The following is a 22,362-nucleotide window of genomic DNA, read 5'->3' as shown; positions in this document are numbered from 1 at the left end:
ATCTACGGTACTCCAAACGATTTTGAGTTCAGATATTTGAGGTCTACGAGGCCAACAGAGTGAATCATAGGATCCTGAGCGTGTGTGTCAGTTGTAGAAACCCCATGGGACATCAATATACCAGTATATACAAATCATAACATTCCCGGAATATTTACGGCGCCATACATGAGTTCAGATATTGGAGGTCATAGTGATTCATGGATTCTGAAGCTTGTTTGTTAGTTGGAGAACCATCATGGAACATCATTACACCATTATATAAAAATCTTGTTAGTTGGAATTGCTCAAATGGGCATCATTACGTACACAATACGTAAGTACGAAAAAAAACGTGTTATTGTGATCACAAACATCGCATCCACGATTTTTTCGTTCTTTTTATCATCTATAGTGTTATAGAGGGGCCCTCCTTAGCCGTGCGGTAAGACGCGCGGCTACAGAGCATGACCATGTTGAGGGTGGCTGGGTTCGATTCCCGGTGGCGGTCTAGACAATTTTCGGATTGGAAATTGTCTCGACTTCCCTGGGCATAAAAGTATCATCGTGCTAGCCTCATGATATACAAATGCAAAAATGGTAACCTGGCCTCGCAGTTAATAACTGTGGAAGTGCTTAATGAACACTAAGCTGCGAGGCGGCTCTGTCCCAGTGTGGGGATGTAATGCCAATAAGAAGAAGAAGAAGAAGAAGAAGAAGAAGAAGAAGAAGAAGAAGTGTTACCAGCTTGGTACCACGGCGTCTCTTGATGACCGGCTGGGCTATACATGTGAATTATTGCTACTCCATAATCGATCAGAATCAGAGTAAGTTGCACCCTGAAGGCGTTGGTACTCTCATACTTACTTGTTTCATTATTATACATATTATATATTTTATACGATATGTTTACCCAAGTGTTTACCATTTCTATACGTATTGAAACCAGCAAGGGGTATCATGAGATGACAGTCTAACCAATAAATGAGGATTGCGTACCAAGAACTGAATAAAGCTCGCAATACATTCAATCGACAATATAATTGGTTTCAGTATTGCACGGAAGTGGATGTTACTAAGACTAACATTTATATGTAAGAGTAAAGTAATTTACGTATGAATAATATCACAAATTTTCATTTCAAATGCTTTTCTCCATACTTGTCCCAAAATGAATTAAATGTAATAGCTAAATCATGTTGCTATCTACGGACACGAGACCTGGACGATGCTCGTGGAGGACCAACGCGCACTTGGAGTTTTCGAAAGGAAAGTGCTGCGTACCATCTATGGTGGGGTGCAGATGGCGGACGGTACGTGGAGGAGGCGAATGAACCACGAATTGCATCAGCTGTTGGGAGAACCATCCATCGTTCACACCGCGAAAATCGGACGACTGCGATGGGCCGGGCACGTAGCCAGAATGTCGGACAGTAACCCGGTGAAAATGGTTCTCGACAACGATCCGACGGGCACAAGAAGGCGAGGTGCGCAGCGGGCAAGGTGGATCGATCAGGTGGAAGATGACTTGCGGACCCTCCGTAGACTGCGTGGTTGGCGACGTGTAGCCATGGACCGAGCCGAATGGAGAAGACTCTTATATACCGCACAGGCCACTTCGGCCTTAGTCTGAATAAATAAAATGTTGCTATAAAAATCTCTCTCAGTTCCTCTGCAACCAATTGATGTGATTCTGCGAGATCATCAACAGAAGGCGCTTCATTAAAACTTTCGAAACGACACGTTAAGCGCTGGTGCACTGCTGCAAACATGCAGCACATTAGGAGTAAACTCTTTGAAAGTAGTGTACCAAAAGGAATCAATAGTTAAGTTTCTCAATAATAATCTTCTTCATCGAAAAAATATTTAGTAGACTAACAGGTAACAGGCCATTGTTTTTTTTTTTTCGAGAAATGCTCTCATTATTGATGAAATTTGTGTAAAGTGGTTATTCACAAATTGCGTGACGAATAATAAAAAAACTAGAGGTTCATTACAAGAAGTGGCGAATAGGAGAGGGGTGTTGAAAATAATAATTGTACGTACTATATCGATCTTCCCTAGATGTCCTTCACCATACAATTTTTTGGCGGTAAATTCATGCTAGACCATCGTACATCTTCTTGTTGATCGATTTGAATGTAAAGAATTGAACTCATGGACAATTTGTATTGTCGTACATGTTCAACGAATTCTACAATGTGTCTATAATGGTGTAACGAAGTCCAGTAGAGCTATTCCAACTCATAAAAATAGATGAGATGACGTAGATCTTCATGTTGATCGATTTGAATATTGAGATCTGTACTCATGGACAGTTTGGAGTGTCGTCGATGTTCAACGAGTTCTGTAATGTATCTATAATGGTGTATCGAAATCCCGTGGAGCTATTTCCACTCATAGAAATAGTGGAGACCTCAAAGATCTTCGTATTGATCGATTTGAATATTGGGATCTGAGCTCAAAGACAGTTTGGAGTGTCGTAGATGTCGAGCGAATTCTGTGGCGTGTCTCTAATAGTGTAACCAAATCCCGTGAAGCTATTACAACTCATAAAAATAGTTGAGACATCGGAGATCTTCATGTTGATCGATTTGAATATTAAGACCTGTACTCAAGGATAGTTTGGAGTGCCATAGATGTCGAACGAACTCTGGTGTGCCTGTAGGGGTGTTACGAGGTATCGCGGAGCTATTCCACCTCATAAAACTAGTGGGGACATCGAGAATCTCTATGTTGATCGATTTGAATATTAGGATCTGATCTCAAGGAGAGTTTGGAGTGTCGTAGATATCGAAAGAATTCTGTGGTGTGTCTGTAATGATGTTACGAGGTATCCTGGAGCTATTCCAACTCATAAAACTAGTGGGGACATCGAAGATCTGCATGTTGATCGATTTGAATATTAGGATCTGTACTCAAGGATAGTTTGGAGTGTCGTAGGTGTCGAACGAATTCTGTGGAGTGTCTGTTATGGTGTTACGAGGTATCCTGGAGCTATTCCAACTTATAAAACTAGTGGGGACATCGAAGACCTGCATGTTGATCGATTTGAACATTAGGATCTGTACTCAAGGAGAGTTTGGAGTGTCGTAGATGTCGAACGAATTCTGTGGTGTGTCTGTAATGATGTTACGAGGTATCCTGGAGCTATTTCAACTCATAAAACTAGTGGGGACATCGAAGATCTGCATGTTGATCGATTTGAATATTAGGATCTGTACTCAAGGATAGTTTGGAGTATCGTAGGTGTCGAACGAATTCTGTGGTGTGTCTGTAATGATGTTACGAGGAATCCTGGAGCTATTACAACTTATAAAAATAGTTGAGACATCGAAGATCTTCATGTTGATCGATTTGAATATTAAGACCTGTACTCAAGGATAGTTTGGAGTGCCATAGATGTCGAACGAACTCTGGTGTGCCTGTAGGGGTGTTACGAGGTATCGCGGAGCTATTCCACTTCATAAAACTAGTGGGGACATCGAGGATATCTATGTTGATCGATTTGAACATTAGGATCTGGACTCAAGGAGAGTTTGGAGTGTCGTAGATGTCGAACGAATTATGTGGTGTGTCTGTAATTATATTACGAGGTATCCTGAAGCTATTCCATCTCATAAAACTAGTGGGGACATCAAAGATCTGCATGTTGATCGATTTGAATATTAGGATTTGTACTCAAGGATAGTTTGGAGTGCCGTAGATGCCGAACGAATTCTGTGGTGTATCTGTTATGGTGTTACGAGGTATCCTGGAGCTATTTCAACTCATAACACTAGTGGGGATATCGAAGATCTGCATGTTGATCGATTTGAATATTAGGATCTGTACTCAAGGATAGTTTGGAGTGTCGTAGATGTCGAACGAATTCTGTGGAGTGTCTGTTATGGTGTTACGAGGAATCCTGGAGCTATTCCAACTCATAAAACTAGTGGGGACATCGAATACCTGCATGTTGATCGATTTGAACATTAGGATCTGTACTCAAGAAGAGTTTGGAGTGTCGTAGATGTCGAACGAATTATGTGGTGTGTCTGTAATTATATTACGAGGTATCCTGAAGCTATTCCAACTCATAAAACTAGTGGGGACATCAAAGATCTGCATGTTGATCGATTTGAATATTAGGATCTGTACTCAAGGATACTTTGGAGTGCCGTAGATGCCGAACGAATTCTGTGGTGTATCTGTTATGGTGTTACGAGGTATCCTGGAGCTATTTCAACTCATAAAACTAGTGGGGACATCGAAGATCTGCATGTTGATCGATTTGAATATTAGGATCTGTACTCAAGGATAGTTTGGAGTATCGTAGGTGTCGAACGAATTCTGTGGTGTGTCTGTAATGATGTTACGAGGAATCCTGGAGCTATTACAACTTATAAAAATAGTTGAGACATCGAAGATCTTCATGTTGATCGATTTGAATATTAAGACCTGTACTCAAGGATAGTTTGGAGTGCCATAGATGTCGAACGAACTCTGGTGTGCCTGTAGGGGTGTTACGAGGTATCGCGGAGCTATTTCACCTCATAAAACTAGTGGGGACATCGAGGATCTCTATGTTGATCGATTTGAACATTAGGATCTGGACTCAAGGAGAGTTTGGAGTGTCGTAGATGTCGAACGAATTATGTGGTGTGTCTGTAATTATATTACGAGGTATCCTGAAGCTATTCCAACTCATAAAACTAGTGGGGACATCAAAGATCTGCATGTTGATCGATTTGAATATTAGGATTTGTACTCAAGGATAGTTTGGAGTGCCGTAGATGCCGAACGAATTCTGTGGTGTATCTGTTATGGTGTTACGAGGTATCCTGGAGCTATTTCAACTCATAAAACTAGTGGGGATATCGAAGATCTGCATGTTGATCGATTTGAATATTAGGATCTGTACTCAAGGATAGTTTGGAGTGTCGTAGATGTCGAACGAATTCTGTGGAGTGTCTGTTATGGTGTTACGAAAAATCCTGGAGCTATTCCAACTCATAAAACTAGTGGGGACATCGAAGATCTGCATGTTGATCGATTTGAACATTAGGATCTGTACTCAAGAAGAGTTTGGAATGTTGTGGATGTCGAACGAATTATGTGGTGTGTCTGTAATTATATTACGAGGTATCCTGGAGCTATTCCAACTCATAAAACTAGTGGGGACATCAAAGATCTGCATGTTGATCGATTTGAATATTAGGATCTGTACTCAAGGATAGTTTGGAGTGCCGTAGATGCCGAACGAATTCTGTGGTGTGTCTGTTATGGTCTTACGAGTATCCTGGAGCTATTTCAACTCATAAAACTAGTGGAGACATCGAAGATCTGCATGTTGATCGATTTGAATATTAGGATCTGTACTCAAAGATAGTTTGGAGTGTCGTAGGTGTCGAACTAATTCTGTGGAGTGTCTGTTATGGTGTTACGAGGTATTCTGGAGCTATTCCAACTCATAAAACTAGTGGGGACATCGAGTATCAGCATGCTGATCGATTTGAACATTAGGATCTATACTCAAGAAGAATTTGGAGTGTCGTAGATGTCGAACGAATTATGTGGTGTGTCTGTAATTATGTTACGAGGTATCCTGGAGCTATTCCAACTCATAAAACTAGTGGGGACATCGAAGATCTGCATGTTGATCGATTTGAATATTAGGATCTGTACTCAAGGATAGTTTGGAGTGCCGTAGATGCCGAACGAATTCTGTGGTGTGTCTGTTATGGTGTTACGAGGTATCCTGGAGCTATTCCAACTCATAAAACTAGTGGGGATATCGAAGATCTGCATGTTGATCGATTTGAATATTAGGATCTGTACTCAAGGATAGTTTGGAGTGTCGTAGATGTCGAACGAATTCTGTGGAGTGTCTGTTATGGTGTTACGAGGAATCCTGGAGCTATTCCAACTCATAAAACTAGTGGGGACATCGAATACCTGCATGTTGATCGATTTGAACATTAGGATCTGTACTCAAGGAGAGTTTGGAGTGTCGTAGATGTTGAACGAATTATGTGGTGTGTCTGTAATTATATTACGAGGTATCCTGAAGCTATTCCAACTCATAAAACTAGTGGGGACATCAAAGATCTGCATGTTGATCGATTTGAATATTAGGATCTGTACTCAAGGATACTTTGGAGTGCCGTAGATGCCGAACGAATTCTGTGGTGTATCTGTTATGGTGTTACGAGGTATCCTGGAGCTATTTCAACTCATAAAACTAGTGGGGACATCGAAGATCTGCATGTTGATCGATTTGAATATTAGGATCTGTACTCAAGGATAGTTTGGAGTGTCGTAGATGTCAAACGAATCCTGTGGAGTGTCTGTTTTGATGTTACGAGGTATCCTGGAGCTATTCCAACTCATAAAACTAGTGGGGACATCGAAAACCGGCATGTTGATCGATTTGAACATTAGGATCTGTACTCAAGGAGAGTTTGGAGTGTCGTAGATGTTGAACGAATTATGTGGTGTGTCTGTAATTACATTACGAGGTATCCTGAAGCTATTCCAACTCATAAAACTAGTGGGGACATCAAAGATCTGCATGTTGATCGATTTGAATATTAGGATCTGTACTCAAGGATAGTTTGGAGTGCCGTAGATGCCGAACGAATTCTGTGGTGTGTCTGTAATGGTGTAATGAAGAACCGTGGAGCTGTCCCAACTCATAAAAATAGTGGGGACATCGTAGATCTTTTTGTTGACCGATTTGAATATTAAGATCTGAGTTCAAGAACTGTTTGGAGTATCTTAGGTATTGAAAAAGATCTGTTATACTGCAGGACAGGTGCGGGATATTATCATAAAGCATTTCAATTTCAGTTATTTAATCAGAATGTGGTAAGAAATGGTGTTGATTTCTTAGAACATCAAAATTAGAGCTCAAGGATAGTTTGGATGCTCTAGATCATCCTAGTGACCATAACCTGACCTGGGCAATATTTTTCCTGGATGGAGCAGTTAATTTTGAACATTTTTGCTGAAGAAAGCAAGGCTCTATCTCTTAAAAGTGATTTTCGACAACTGATTTTTGTCTTGGGTCATATATGACCCATCCGGATTGAATCGGTTAATACAGGGTGTATAGACGATCAAAATTTTAAAGAGAAGAAGAAGAAAACGAATATATATATTTTTTTTTCGAGGGTTGACCAGTTGTAGTCTTAAGGTGATTATACAATCAAGCCAAGTGGTGAATTTTAAATTCACCACGCGGTTTTCTACTCCTATTATCAAAAATTCAAATCTAGCGTAATAATTTTCGAACAATGCTGGAATTCAAGTCGATTGTTTAGCACAAATAAGCAAACGGTCAACGGATGTTTCATCCACATGGGCGTTGTGGTTCTCTCAATTCGTGCTCTTGAAAAATCATTAGAAAAAGCACGTGGTCTCCAATATGGCCGATTTGTGGCTTTGTTGTATAACCACCTTAATAGACTGGTATCTCGGCTGGGCTCTCCATGTGATACACAATACTAGCAGACGACTCAAGCTATGTTGCTCACTAGGTCACTGCGGCCTGGGTTCGTATTGTGATCATACCGATACATTTCCCTTCCCGCAGTCTGTCAGTTTAAAAACAAATAATAATAATAATAATGAAAGCTCATCACGCGCATGAATGTTTTCCGAATAATTAACATGTAAAGTTGATTTAATGTTTTCTTGGAGCCGACATTCAATACCGAATAGTAGTCTATGTTGACAACGGGTGGTACTGATGCCATCTCCAAGTAAAGGCCGTTCTACAGCGATTAACGCAACGGCGCATCTTGACAGTAATTCTGTATTCTCTGTCAAAACGCGTCACCGCGCCCACCACCGCAGCCGAGCCATAACACTTTGATGTAATGTGATGGGATCATACTAGTGGACTTTGTTTCAACATGGAATAATTTAAATGGTATCGTAAATATACAGTAAATTAATTTAAGTACTATTGCAATAAATCGACATATTAATCTGAGAGCTTCCATTATTTTGGCGGTTGATCAAGATTATGGCGTCATATCCTTTACAGTACTGTCTGATATCATAAATTTCAGTAGTCAAATGGTCATGTTCTATTCCGCTCTTCAAAATTCAAGTCTTTAAAGTCTGGTCCAAGATTCAGTTATCAATGGTATGGTAATGTTTCATTGCGTCTATTTCCTAGCTAAATGAATGAATTTTACGATTATGAAGCATTGATTTATATGAATAACATCATTAAAAATATGTACTACTCGTTGGATCTTTTGGTCACACAAAAAATACAATTATGTTGATGTGTATATGGTATAGGTATACACGATACACCTCGTTAAATTTGAATTGCTGACTATATTTCAAATAAACACCTTTCATGAAAATTGATTCCACGTCGAGCATCCGTGCGAGACGGTTGTAAGTCCGCGTACGGTCTGCTTCTCATTCGGTTTTTTTCCTGAAGTACAGGTAGTGGTTTTCTCCGAAAGTGTTTTGAAGCATAGTGCTTGAGTGGAAGTGGTGCTTAGCTGTAGCAGTTAAGTAGCCATTTCGTTGGTTTTACAACTACGCAAAACTTTGCAGTTTATTCGGCGTCCATCGCAGGCGCAGGCATCATCGTCCCACGCCGACAGTCATCATCCATCGTGCGTCTCCACCAACACAGACGCTGCCGTCCTGCCACCATCCATCCACCCAGTCGCAGTGTTGAGTGCGACGAGAACACCAACAATAGCGTGGTTCGCTTCGAACGCACCACCGGCGAGTGTCCATCGAGCTAGTGTGTGCTGCCAGAACTGTTAGCCGGCAACACAGCAGTGTGAACGCAAGTATTTAATTGAGCTCCCTCTCATTGTTCCCTCTCTTCTCCATCTTATTAGAATAGTTTTTTTTTTTTCTTTTGTCCTCGTCTTCCCTCTGTCCCAAATCATTATTTTGTTTGTGTGTGTGTTTTTCTGCCCTTGTGATAATTGTTTAGTTTTAAAAGAGATTGTGCTTCGCTGCAGCGGCGCATTTCGTGTCCGCAATGCGCGAAGGCGAAGTTGGCGGGGGTACTTCGTATTCCATGTCAGATGTTTCGTTGCATTCGGCTGTTCCAAACCAAAACGAAATGGACACCAGCAACGCTAAAATTTCCTCTACGAGCCCCCGTCCCAAGGTCTACCCTCACGACTCTAGTGGGCCGTATGTTGTTTTCTTTCGACCCAAAGGCAAACGTTTGAATATCAGCCAGATTAGCAAAGATCTGGAAAAGCGATTTTCGTCTGTCACGACCATTGACATGGTTGGGTCCAGTAAACTCCGTGTAACGGTCAGTGATTGCAAACAGGCCAACGAGATTGTCACCTGTGAGCTTTTCACTCTCGAATATAGGATGTATTTACCGTCAGCAGTGTGTGAGATCGCGGGGGTGGTGACGGAGGGAAGTATGACATGCGACGATTTGAAACAAGGTTTCGGTCGTTTCAAGAACGTTTCTTTGCCTCCTGTTGCGATACTGGATTGCAAACAAATGTATTCGGTGTCGCAGGAGGGAGAGAAGCGGAGTTATTCCCCGTCTGACTTTCTGCGTCACTTTTTCCGGGTCCGCACTGCCTGACTACGTAGTGATTGGCAAACTTCGTCTACCTGTTCGGCTGTATGTACCGAAGGTGATGAATTGTGTTAATTGCAAGCAGCTGGGCCACACCGCTCAGTACTGTTGCAATAAACCTCGCTGTGCATCATGCGGAGAGAAGCATGTGGAGGGCGCGTGCAAGACGGCACCGAAATGTGTCTATTGTAACGAAAGCCCTCCACATGCTCTTGAAGCTTGCCCAACGTACATACAGCAGCGAATCCACCAGAAGTGGTCTCTTCAGCAACGTTCTCGGCGAAGTTACGCCGAAATGTTGAGGAAGGCCGCTCCTCCACTCGTTTCTGACACCATCTACTCGTCTCTTCCTTTGGACGATCAAGGTAGCTCTGACTCCGAGTTTGGAAATGGGGTTCCCTTTGTTTTCAATGGCTCAACGAGGAAGAGAATAAAACAGAGCCAGCGACCCTCGAAAAAGCCTAGAAAACAGCCTCAAAGTGAGCCCCAATCCAACATGGTCAAATTCAAAGCGGGAGGAAATACTCAAAAACGATCAACTTTTGTGGTTTCACATCGGGATGATCGAGAGTTTCCACCGCTTCCGGGAACATCTAAAATCCCAGATGCCCCATTTTTTGCGATTTCTCAGCCAGAAAGAGAGCATACAGAGCGAGCAGAAGAACTCCCGAGTAGACCTGTGCGCCGCCGCGCCACGCCGCCGCCGCCGGTGGGTTTACTCGCGCCGCCGCCGCCGACGATTTTGGGTCGGCGCGCCGCCGATCATAATTTGGCCACGCCGGTGACTAATCGCAATAAAAAAACTCAATTAACTTACGTCGAGTCGAGCCAAGCACGAGATTCAGTGTCTCGGACTAATAAGTGAGATCGAAATCCGTATCTGTGAAGAAATACAGCGTGGTAGAGTTAATTGGAATAGTACTAAACTAGTCTTATGGAAGTCAAAATTCAATTTCAAATCTACCTCAAGCTATGGTGTCCCTAGGTCGGTGTAGTGACATACATTGTCTTGGTTAATTAACAGGTTGGTTGATTAGTTTGAGAGTTTGAATGAGGATTTATCTAGTATAATAAATTGTTAAACTGATCTTTGGAATGCGTTAAGCCAAGGCCTCATTTAGTCGGGCACCTAAACGTGTAGGTGATTCGCAAAATGGGTTTGTTGTGGAGCCTGGATACATGCCCAAAGCGTCCCCATTCTTGAAGGATCTGGCATTGGTGCAGGAAAATTATTGCAGTTAAGAAATTTCAAGTCAAGTTGCACATTAGTTATTTTGACATTTTTTTATTTATTTAAATCAACTTATTTAATCAGTTTTCTTTGTTTTAAGATTTGTACTATTAGGATAGTTGGCTCACAGACAAACAGACATAACACATTAAACATTCACTCATCAAATTCATCGTCGTTTAAACACTAACGATATCTGTTGATTTCAGTTAGTTGGGCAAATCACGAACCAGATGGTGATAGTGAGCAAACATCGAATTCGAGCGAATCCGATGTGCGCGCCACTAGTGATCGATTTTTTTTTATTCCTTTATTTATTTGTTAGGCACTCTGTGTTATTTAACCGCTACTGTGCCGAGATCTACTGTGGTATTCTGCAGCCATAATCCACACAGAATCTATTTTTAGATTTTTTCCATTTTTCATTGTTGTTGTCGTTGCTGGTCCATCTCGTCGTGAGTCCATTGTGTTCGTTTTGTCCATGTCGTGTATCCAATGATCGTTGCATTGTCCGGTTGCCATTTATCCGGGTAACGTTGGAGGAATGCCTCCGAGAAGAACAAGTTGTCAGTCGTCATCAGGCAGCCGTGACGGTGAGGCATGCACCCCAATACGCCACCGCATAGGCTGCGCATGAAACCATGACCATTCGCTTGAAAGGCGAACGTGTAGCCAACTACGCTACGGGACCCCTCATAGTGATCGATTGGCCAACTAATAATTATTTGAATTGACCAGTAAATCAGTGAACGATGTAAATTTGACGAGTGTTATGTCTGTTTGTCTGTGGTTGGCTTATAAGGCAAACTGATTTAGCAAAATAATTAAATCCCAACTCTTAATGCTTTACCGATTTTTTTGTTCCGACTCCCGAGTAAGTAATTCATATTTTGAAATCAATTTCTGAATATAACTTACAAAACTACTTGCTCAGCATCAGCAAAGCAAATATTGCTGAGAAACTATTACGAGCATCAGTTAAAAACGCTACCCAGACGTAACCCAGAACTGGGGTGTTGTCGTATTTAATCAAATTATTTAGTTAAAACGTCAGGTATTTTCAAACATAACGAAAATTTTATTTAATTTTATTGTCTTGAAATTATTTAATACTGTATTATAAAAGCCTTATTGTGAAATTCCTGGAATTTCGGAGAATATTCGAAGAAGTATCGTTCAAACATTCATTTATGAATTCCTTCGAAAAATACTCCAGAAATTAGTTCGGAAATAAATCAAGAAATTTATTTGATAATTCCTTCAGATATTCCTCCGAGAAGTTCCTTTTAAATAGCCTTAGAAGATTATTTTAGGAATTCTTCCTATTTTTTTGGGTATTCCTTCGGAGATTCCTTACAACATTTCTCCGAAAATTCCTCAAGAATTTTCATTACGGATTTCTTCAGAAAATCCTTTACGAATTTCTTTAGGAAATTGCTTAAGGAATGCTTTCGGATTTTGTTCCACGAATTCCGACAATCTCCTTCGGAGACTCCTTGAGAAATTCCTTTGGATGTTTCCTTAGCAATTCCTGTGAAAATTCCATTCGTTCTTTTAAGAATTTCTTCGGAATTTTGTTGGAATTTCTTCGAAATATTTTTTCTTTTGAAATTATTTCGGCATTTATTTCATGAATCGCTGGAAAAAGTTTTTCTAGATATTCATAAGGAAATAATTCAAATTTTGCCTAAGGAATTTCTTCAGAACTTCTTCCAGCAACTCCTTTAAAAATTCTTCGGGAATTCTCCCAGTACTTCCTGCAGGAATTTCTTCAAAAATCCCTTCATCTTGCCTAAAGTCTTTGTTTGTTTGTTGTTTATTTTTGGATTTTTTTTTCGAAAATTCAGTAAGTAACAACGTCGCAAACAATTTCATTTTCAATTAATTTGATAGGATTTCCTGTAAGATTTTCCGAAAAAAAAACTGGAGAAATCTCCGAAGGAAATCTTGGAAGTTTTACGAATAATCTTTTAAAGAAGTCCCTGGAGAAATATCTGAATGAATTCCGGGCGGAATTTTTTTTGTTATTTAAGAAATAAAATTCTGGAGGAATTCACAAATAAGTTTTTGGAGGCGTTTTAAAGAAATTTGTATTGGGTTTAGTGCAGCAATTTCCAAATAAACTTTTGAAGGGATTCCCAAAAGAGAACCTGAATGCATTTTCAAAAATAATTCCTAAAGGAACTTCTAAAAGAGTTTTTTTAAGGTAAAATACTTCCCTAAAGAATTCCTAAAGGAATTTCCAGAGGAATCGATAAAGGTATTTTTGAAGGATTTTATGATGGAATTTCCGAAGGAATTCTCAAAGGAAATTACGGAGAAAATCCTGATAGAATTTCAGGGAAAATTCCTACTGGTTTTTCTGATGTAATTCCTAGGTTTCTCCAAGAATTTCTTTGGAATTTTTCTCAGTAATTTATTCGCAATTTCCTCCAGAGATTCCTTTGAAGATTCGTTCGTATTTCTTAAAATTTACTTCGGGATTACGTCAGAATTTCCTCCACGAATTCCTTTGTTTAAGAAAACCTCAGGAAATTCATTAAGGTTCGTTCTTTTAGAAATTCCTTTGAAAATTTCTTAGGAAATTGCTTTAGGAATTGCTTAATAAAATCCTTTAGCAATTCTTTCGGATATACCTTCCGGAAATCATTCGCAAATTCCCTTTGAAATATCGACGGAAAATATTTTAGAATTCCTCCAAAATTCCTCCAGGAATTCATTTACAGATTCCTTCGGAAATATGTTTAGTCATTGAAAGTTTGCTTAGGAATTTCTTCGGAAATTAATACGGAGGATTATTTTAGGAATTCCTTCGGTTTTTGTTTTTGAAAAAAAAACGTTGAAAATTTTATAGAAATTCCTCTAGGGGTTCCTTAGCAAGTTCTTTGACAACTTTTCTTGAAATTCCCATAGGAATACTTCCAGAACTACCCTAAACAATTCCTTGGGAATTTCTACGGGTAATCCTTTGAAAATTCCTTGGTAACTTTAGAAAGAAGTTCTTGGACATTTCCCTCAATAATTCCGTCACAACATTCTCCATTTCATTTGCTTTTTTCGGAAATCACTTCAGAAATTAATTCAAAGAATTTTTTTCGGAAATTGCTTTTGGGAATTATTCGGAAATTCTTCTACAAATTCCCTAGATCATTTTTCGAAATTTACTGAAAAGATTTCTGATTTTTCTGCGAGAATTCCTTCGGTTCCCTAATGTAAACTATTTTTGAAATCGGTGCTTCCGAGCAAAATTATAAAATACCTATACATATAATAAGCAAGGCCTGCGTGCCCAAACCTTTGTTCCTTATGACGTCTACATTAAGCAAGGTTTTGTATTTTCTTGGTGTGATTTGTGGGAAATGAGTCATGGGATCAATAGTGAATCTTACACTAAGTTCTTTCGAAAATTCCTGCAAAAATTTGGCAAGAAATGTCTTTATAAACTCTTTTTGCTATACTCTCGGAGAGTGCTGTCTGAACCCCTTCGAAGATTTTTTCCAACAATTTCTTCGGAAATTGTTTTAGGAATTCTTTCGGAAACTATTTATACTCTTTCGGAAACTAATTTTCGAATGAAATCCTGAAAGAATATTCTACGCTTTTACCTGTGGTTTTACTAAAGGAATTTCCCAACGAGAACCTTAATGGTTTTTGAAAAAACGCCTTCATGGACTTTCCGCAAAATTTCTTATAGGGTTTTACAAAGGAATTTCTAATGAAACTTAGAAAAAAAATAGAGGGTTGTATTAAAAATACGATCGCAAATTGAACGTAGAATTACGTATAGGGGAAGAGGCCCCAAAACGCCCCCCCGATGCAAAACGCCTTTTGTGGTTTCCCTCATATTTACCGTCATTAATATGTCCGTAACAAAACTAGATCTAAAATTATGTAGGATAGGCGAAGAAAGTTTCCAAATAGCCAAGGTCGGAAAAAACAAAAAATTTCCACATTTTGAAGAAACATCTAACATTTTGGCGAGGCAAAACGCCCTAGTGGCAATAACCTACAAAGTACTTGCGTCTCCACGGACTATCCATACTAGAATGCTGATTTGCCGACGCGTGGTACTTTGTTCCCTAGGAGCCGCCAGCTGAAAGGCGTTTTGCCTCATGAGTTTTCCGGCAAAAAAATATCACCACTTTTTTGAAATGTGAATATTATCAATATGATTGAGATTTTTGACAATTTTTGAATGGCATCAACTAGCTATCACTAGCATAATGTAAAAATACCCATGAATAGCGTTACAAATAAGACAATAGAGCAGTGTTTGCTTAGCTAGGGCATATTGCCCCCCCTTCCCCTAGTGCGATAGTTGATACAAAATTTGATAATCAAAATTTTATGCCGGATGACCAGGGAATCAATTTTTCTTGGGTGCGCTTACGAAACAAGCGACAAAAGAGAACTAACGACAAAGCTTTGTTTTTGTCGGAGATAATAATGACAAAGATCCGATTTTTTTTGTCAGCAACAAAAAAGAAGACAATTTTGTTGCTAACTTTTCAACCCGTTATTTTGCATTATCTCTACGGAAAATCTCGGTTTTAAGCTATCATAGTGTCTGCTTTGATGGAAATATTCGAGAATCTAACTATGATTACAAAATTAGCATCGTATTCTCGGAAATATCAGAGCATGCAAGCCAAGTGATTTTTATCATATTGTGTTTGAGTTCTGACAAAGGCTTGTTGCAAGGTGCGTTTGTCAGTAACAAACTCTGTTGACGACAAATGGTATATTATTAGGCGTTACTCGAATATTGATTCCCTGCGGATGACTAATAGCCGAAATGTAGGAAAATCACTGGTAAAGTACAATTTCAACATTGGCTGGCAACATTTAATTTTTCAATAGTTAAATGCATTGAATCAGTTGTTTACAATAGTTGTAAATAATCTTAGAGCTTACTGATCGATTCATACCAAAATCTCCGGAATCCATTGAAAAACGGCTGAGTTATTGGCCCGTACTTCCTGACCTCTTTTCGTGACGGTACCTAATTTGAAACTTTGGAATGACCCCCTTATCTTACTGAATGACCTAATTCTACGTAAAAAATTGTAATTTCCTCCGGAAATCCCTTCAGGAACTCCACGAAGAACTTTTTTGGCATATTTTATCAACTTTTAAGGAAAATATTCAATTTGGTTGGTCATCGTGCCCAAGTCTTATTTAGCCAGAGCTCATTTTAGTTATGTTGATCATCTATTGAGATTTGTGCATACAAAAACGCGAGGTGGGGAGTAAACTGGCCATTGTGAATGTCATTAGTGGACTCCATCGAGAATGCCCTTCCAGGATCTAAGGGTCACAGCAGATGAACGAAGTAGCACTGCAAATTCTCTAAATATACTAGATACGCATCCGCTCAAACATTGCCCAATTGTATATGTAACTCAAAAAATAGTAGTTAGAATTTTTCTGAAATTTAGATATATTGAGAAGTAAATCGATTGGAGTTTGTCAAAATCCTGAATTGGGAAAACTTTTGGAAAAAATATTAACAAATTAGTCCTATGACACCGAAGTCTAATTCTCCATACTGCTCAAGAGATACGAAAAGTGAAGCAGGACTCGTTGTTAAATTTTGATTCATCAAAAACAGAGAATGATAGAATAGTTTTAATTTAAATAACATTTTGAGATCAGGTACTTATTAGTGTCGCTGGTAATTTACTATGGAATGTGGAATTTTAATCCACTGAAGTCGATTTTTATACGGGCGATTCGTACGGTGCCAAAACCACGTGAATTCAAAAATTCGCGTTAAAATTGATTTTTTTGCCATTGATTTCTTTATCCACGCCGGTTCACGCCGCCGCCGCCGCCGCCGATAAAAGCCAACGGCGCGCCGCCGTGACGCCGCCGCCGCCGGGGCAAAAGTGACCACTACGCCGCCGCCGCCGATTATATGACCGGCGCACAGGTCTACTCCCGAGCGCTCCAATGTACACACTTTCTGGCATCGTGGAGCTCATCCTCAACTTCTTTGATGCTTCCGACCCCGTGAAGAACATGGTCAAAACTGTTCTTCCTATTCTGACTCCTCTCCTGAAGCAGCTGGCTTCGAAAATGCCCCTCCTCGAGTCATTTGTATCCTTCGATGGCTAACTTAGTCAATAAGGGTAACATGATTTCGATTCTACAGTGGAACTGTCGAAGTATTCTTCCAAAATTAGATATTTTTAAATTTTTAGTTAACAAATTACAATGCGATGCTTTTGCTTTATGTGAAACATGGCTAACACCAGATGTGAACCTTCATTTTCCTGATTTCAACATAATCCGCCGCGATCGGGCAAATCGATATGGAGGGGTGCTTTTAGGGATCAAAAACAGCACTCCTTCTATAGAGTCGATCTTGCGCCGATGTCTGGCACCGAAGCTGTCGCATGTCAGGTGACTATTCGAGGAAAAGACCTCAGTATCGCCTCGATATATCTTCCTCCAAACACCGCGATATCTCGAAGAGATCTCTCGCGCATCTGCTCGGTTATGCCCGAGCCACGGTTGCTCCTGGGAGATTTTAACTCCCACGGAACAGGCTGGGGGGAACTGTACGACGACAACCGTTCATCAATGATATACGACCTCTGCGACGACTTCAATATGTCAATTTTGAATACAGGAGAAGTTACACGAGTGGCTCCTCCAGCAAGAGATAGCCGTCTAGATCTTTCCATTTGTTCGAGCTCATTATCGTTGGACTGTACTTGGAAGGTGGTCCAAGATCCCCATGGTAGTGATCATTTGCCGATCGAAGTTTCGATTTCCAATGGACATAAGCAATCTGCTTCCATCGATCTTTCATATGACCTCACGAAGCACATCGATTGGGGCAAATATGCGGACGCCATCAGCGATGGCATACAGTCGATAGAAGCACTTCCCCGCGGGAAGAGTACAAGTTTCTATCGCAGTTGATTCTTGAAAGCGCTCTTCAGGCACAACGTCGGCCGGTGCCAGGAGCTTCGGTTCGTAAAACCCTACAGTCCGTGGTGGGACATCGAGTGTACGCAACTTTATCGCGAGAAATCCGCCGCGTTCAAAGAATTTCGGAAACACGGGGCGATCGTTCTTCACAAACGATACACCGCGCTCGAAATCCAGTTCAAGAAACTGGTTAAAGTGAAAAAGCGCGGATATTGGCGCACTTTTGTTGAAGGTTTATCGCGCGAGACTTCAATGAAAACTCTGTGGACCGTCGGGAGAAGAATGCGTAACGCGTCGTCCGTAAACGAAGATCGTGAAAGCTCGTCGCAAAGAAAGTTTGTCCGGATTCGGTACCGGTGAGGCAAGAGCTACGTGATGCTTTTGCAGACAGGGATGATATGGATCGTCACTTTTCGATGATTGAGTTCTCACTTGCTCTCCTTTCATGTAACAATTCCGCTCCAGGGATGGATAGAATCAGGTTCAATTTGCTCAAAACCTCCCATACGTCGCGAAGAGGCGCTTATTGAACTTGTTCAACCAGTTACTGGAGTGCAACATTGTTCCGGATGATTGGAGGGAAGTGAGGGTGATAGCCATCCAGAAGCCCGGAAAACCCGCGTCGGATTGTAACTCGTATCTCCCCATCGCGATGCTGTCATGTCTTCGGAAGCTGTTGGAGAAGATGATTCTCTTCCGGCTAGACAAATGGGTTGAATCGAATAGTTTGTTGTCAGATACACAATTTGGTTTCCGCAGGGGCAAGGGAACGAACGACTGTCTTGCGTTGCTTTCTTCAGAAATTTAGCTTACTTTCGCTAAAAAAGAGCAAATGGGCTCAGTGTTTTTGGACATTAAGGGGGCTTTTGATTCAGTTTGCGTCGATGTCTTATCTGACAAACTCCACGAGTGTGGACCTTCACCAATTTTGAACAACTATTTGTACAATTTGTTGTCAGAGAAGCGTATGAGTTTTTCTCATGGTGACTCGGCAACTTCACGAATTAGCTACATGGGTCTCCCCCCTAGTTTGTTGTCAGATACACAATTTGGTTTCCGCAGGGGCAAGGGAACGAACGACTGTCTTGCGTTGCTTTCTTCAGAAATTCAGCTTACTTTCGCTAAAAAAGAGCAAATGGGCTCAGTGTTTTTGGACATTAAGGGGGCTTTTGATTCAGTTTGCGTCGATGTCTTATCTGACAAACTCCACGAGTGTGGACTTTCACCAATTTTGAACAACTATTTGTACAATTTGTTGTCAGAGAAGCGTATGAGTTTTTCTCATGGTGACTCGGCAACTTCACGAATTAGCTACATGGGTCTCCCCCAGGGCTCATGTTTGAGTCTTTACAATTTACGTCAGAGACATTGATGAATGTCTCATGCCAAATTGCTCGTTGAGACAGCTTGCAGATGATTGTGTTGTATCCGTTTCGGGGCCAACATCGGTTGATCTGCAAGGACCGTTGCAAGATACTCTGGACAATTTGTCCACTTGGGCTACGAAGCTGGGTATCGAATTCTCTCCGGAGAAAACTGAGATGGTTGTCTTTTCAAAAAAACATAAGCCGGCAAAGTTCCCGCTCCAACTGATGGGTAAGACAATCACTCATAGCATATCTTCTAAATACCTCGGGGTCTGGTTCGACTCGAAATGTACCTTCGGGAAGCACATTGTGTATCTGACACAAAAATGCCAGAAACGGATCAACTTCATGCGATCAATAACCGGAACATGGTGGGGAGCGCATCCCGAAGATCTTATGACGTTGTATAGAACAACCATTTTGTCAGTCCTCGAATACGGTAGTTTCTGCTTCCAGTCCGCGGCTAAAACACACATGCTGAAGCTTCAAAGGATTCAGTACCGCTGTCTCCGTATCGCGTTAGGATGTATGAATTCGACACATACAATGAGCTTGGAAGTACTTGCGGGAGTACTGCCACTAACAGATCGTTTCGCGGAATTATCGCTCCGGTTCCTCATCCGCTGTGAGGTTCTCAATCCATTGGTCATTGATAACTTCGAGAAGCTGCTAGAACAAAACCCTCAATCTCGATTCATGAGTATTTACCACTGGTACATAACGCTGGAGGTAAGCCCTTCTTCGGTAGATACTAATCGTGCTAACTTCTTAGACTCTTACAGTTCCTCTGTTACTTTTGATCTGTCCATGAAGCAGGAGGTTCATGGAATACCAGACTTTCTGTGTGCGGAGGTCATACCTCCATTATTTGCAAGCAAATACGGGCACGCCAGTGAGGAGAGAAGCTTTTACACAGATGGGCCAAAAATGTATAACTCCACTGGTTTCGGTGTTTTCAAAGTTCTTCATAGCGCCTTCTTTAAGCTCAAAGAGCCTTGTTCCGTGTATACTGCTGAGCTAGCAGCTATACACTATTCACTCGAGCAAATCGCATCCATACCTCTTGACCACTTTTTCATCTTCACCGACAGTCTAAGTTCCTTGGAGGCTGTTCGGTCAATGAAACCAGTTAAGCACTCAGCGTATCTTCTAAATGGGATACGGAAAGCTTTGAGTGCCTTATCACAACGGTCTTACACAATCACCATGGCTTGGGTCCCTTCTCATTGCTCGATCCCGGGAAATGAGAAAGCGGACTCTTTGGCTAAGGTGGGCGCTATGGAAGGTGATATTTACGATCGGAAAATCACCTTCGATGAATTTTTCACATTAGTTCGTCAGGAAACCTTGAACAGCTGGCAACAGAAATGGACAAATGGGGAGTTGGGTAGATGGCTGTATTCAATTCGCCCGCAGGTGTCAAAGCGTCCATGGTTCAAAAAATTGAATATGGGACGAGACTTCATTCGAACCATGTGTCGTCTAATGTCCAATCACTACACTCTAAATGCACATCTTTTCAGAGTGGGGCTCTCGGAAGGAAATCTCTGTGTTTGCGGCGAGGATTATCAGGACATCGATCATGTCGTGTGGGCGTGCGAGGAGCATCGTGGCCCCAGATCTGCGCTAACTGAACATCTCCGGGTCCGAGGAAAACAACCAAAGCCTATTAGGGAAGTGTTGTCGGGCCTTGATCTCGAGTACATGTCCCTGGTCCACCAATTTTTGAAAGTTGCTGATGTAAAACTGTAATCATTGTCTGCCCATTCCCTTGTCTGTCGTACCCTATTACGAATGTCTTCCTCTTGTTGTACATTTCAATGTCTGTCGTTAATCCCTTCCGTATGTCTTCCTCTCGTCGTTGTCTCCCAAAAAAGTTTGTTTGTCCCGTTACAGATGTAAAAATGCGAGGAATGTCAACTTTGTGAACATCAGCATCGTAATTACTTAAGCACCCTAAAATCCTTTCCTTTCCTACTGTATTATTGTATTCCCTAACCTCGACTAAACCGCGAGTCTTTCGGTTCCCCAAAACTAACACTATGTATAAGAATCAAGAAATGTATTGTTAAACTTGATTTCGGCTCCGTAACGCTTCACGGCAAATGAGCCTTCCAAATACGAAAGATAAAAAAAAAAAAAAAACCTTTCATGAAAACTTATTTTGAAACTAAAATATCGTATTACAATTTGAAGAATATCAATAATCGTCCAAAGTTTTGAAAATTATCTAGTGAAAGCAGTCGAAACTGAATCGAAAAGCCAAAATTGGCCACAGTTTAGAACCGTTCACCAAACAATCTTTAAAAAAATTGAGCCTGCTATTTTAACAACTACATATTTTGAACCATGTTCCAAGAAAACGCCTAATACTATCTTTGTGGACTTATGACGGCCTTGCATAGCATCATCATCGTCTCGGAACTAGAATCAGTCAGTAAAGATTTCAAACCATTTCGTGAGCTTCCATTTGATGATGGGCTTAAAAAGACATTGATTGATCCTCCTCACGACCTTAGGTGGTCAAACTATTAGTCATGTAGAGAAAAGGATAGTGGATGAAAGCATCATATGGTCTATTCTCATGTACATAGGTGGCTAAGGTCTCAGTTAAACGTGACTCTATCTCTTGTTTTACCGTCTAGCGCTGATCATGAGTTCATTCCCTATCGGTCATTTACTGTGTTATAAGGTAGTCAACTAATTTTATTTGTCTTTCAGAATACACTTAGTCACGTCTCCTATGTCCTTCAATCTTTCTTTACATTGGAGTATGTATTATTTTTTCCTAACCCAAAAAAAATAAAAGCGAAATAGATTTGTTTATACGTTGATCCATGCAGTAAAAGTAAGAGTAAAATAACAAAGATTACTGAGAAGAAATAACGAATACAATCACCGTATATAATGCAAAATTAGTAAATCTACAGTATCTACTTTCACTACTTACTGTATACTGAACTATGAACTACAATTGGTGCAATGGATGATCGTTTGCTTCCCAGTCTTTTGTGTTAGTATTTTGTTAGTTAAGACTGGTACTAGACCCTGCCGGAACCTCCACAGCATATACTCAAGAAGATGTTGTTAGATCATGCGACACCTTCTCTAAGTATTTGCATGGAGGTATGATATATCAAGTGTTTAATTATTTTCTATATATTGGCAAAAAATACTCGACGCGTTTCTGTTAAATTGAAATGTTACCGGGATTAAAATACGTACTTCAGTACTGCTTATAGTGTAACCTTACTCGGATGCAATTAAATTCATCT

This window comes from Armigeres subalbatus, chromosome 3 (genome assembly GCF_024139115.2).
Source record: "Armigeres subalbatus isolate Guangzhou_Male chromosome 3, GZ_Asu_2, whole genome shotgun sequence".
Taxonomy (NCBI): Eukaryota; Metazoa; Arthropoda; class Insecta; order Diptera; family Culicidae; genus Armigeres; species Armigeres subalbatus.
Note: the sequence above shows the minus strand (reverse complement) of the source record.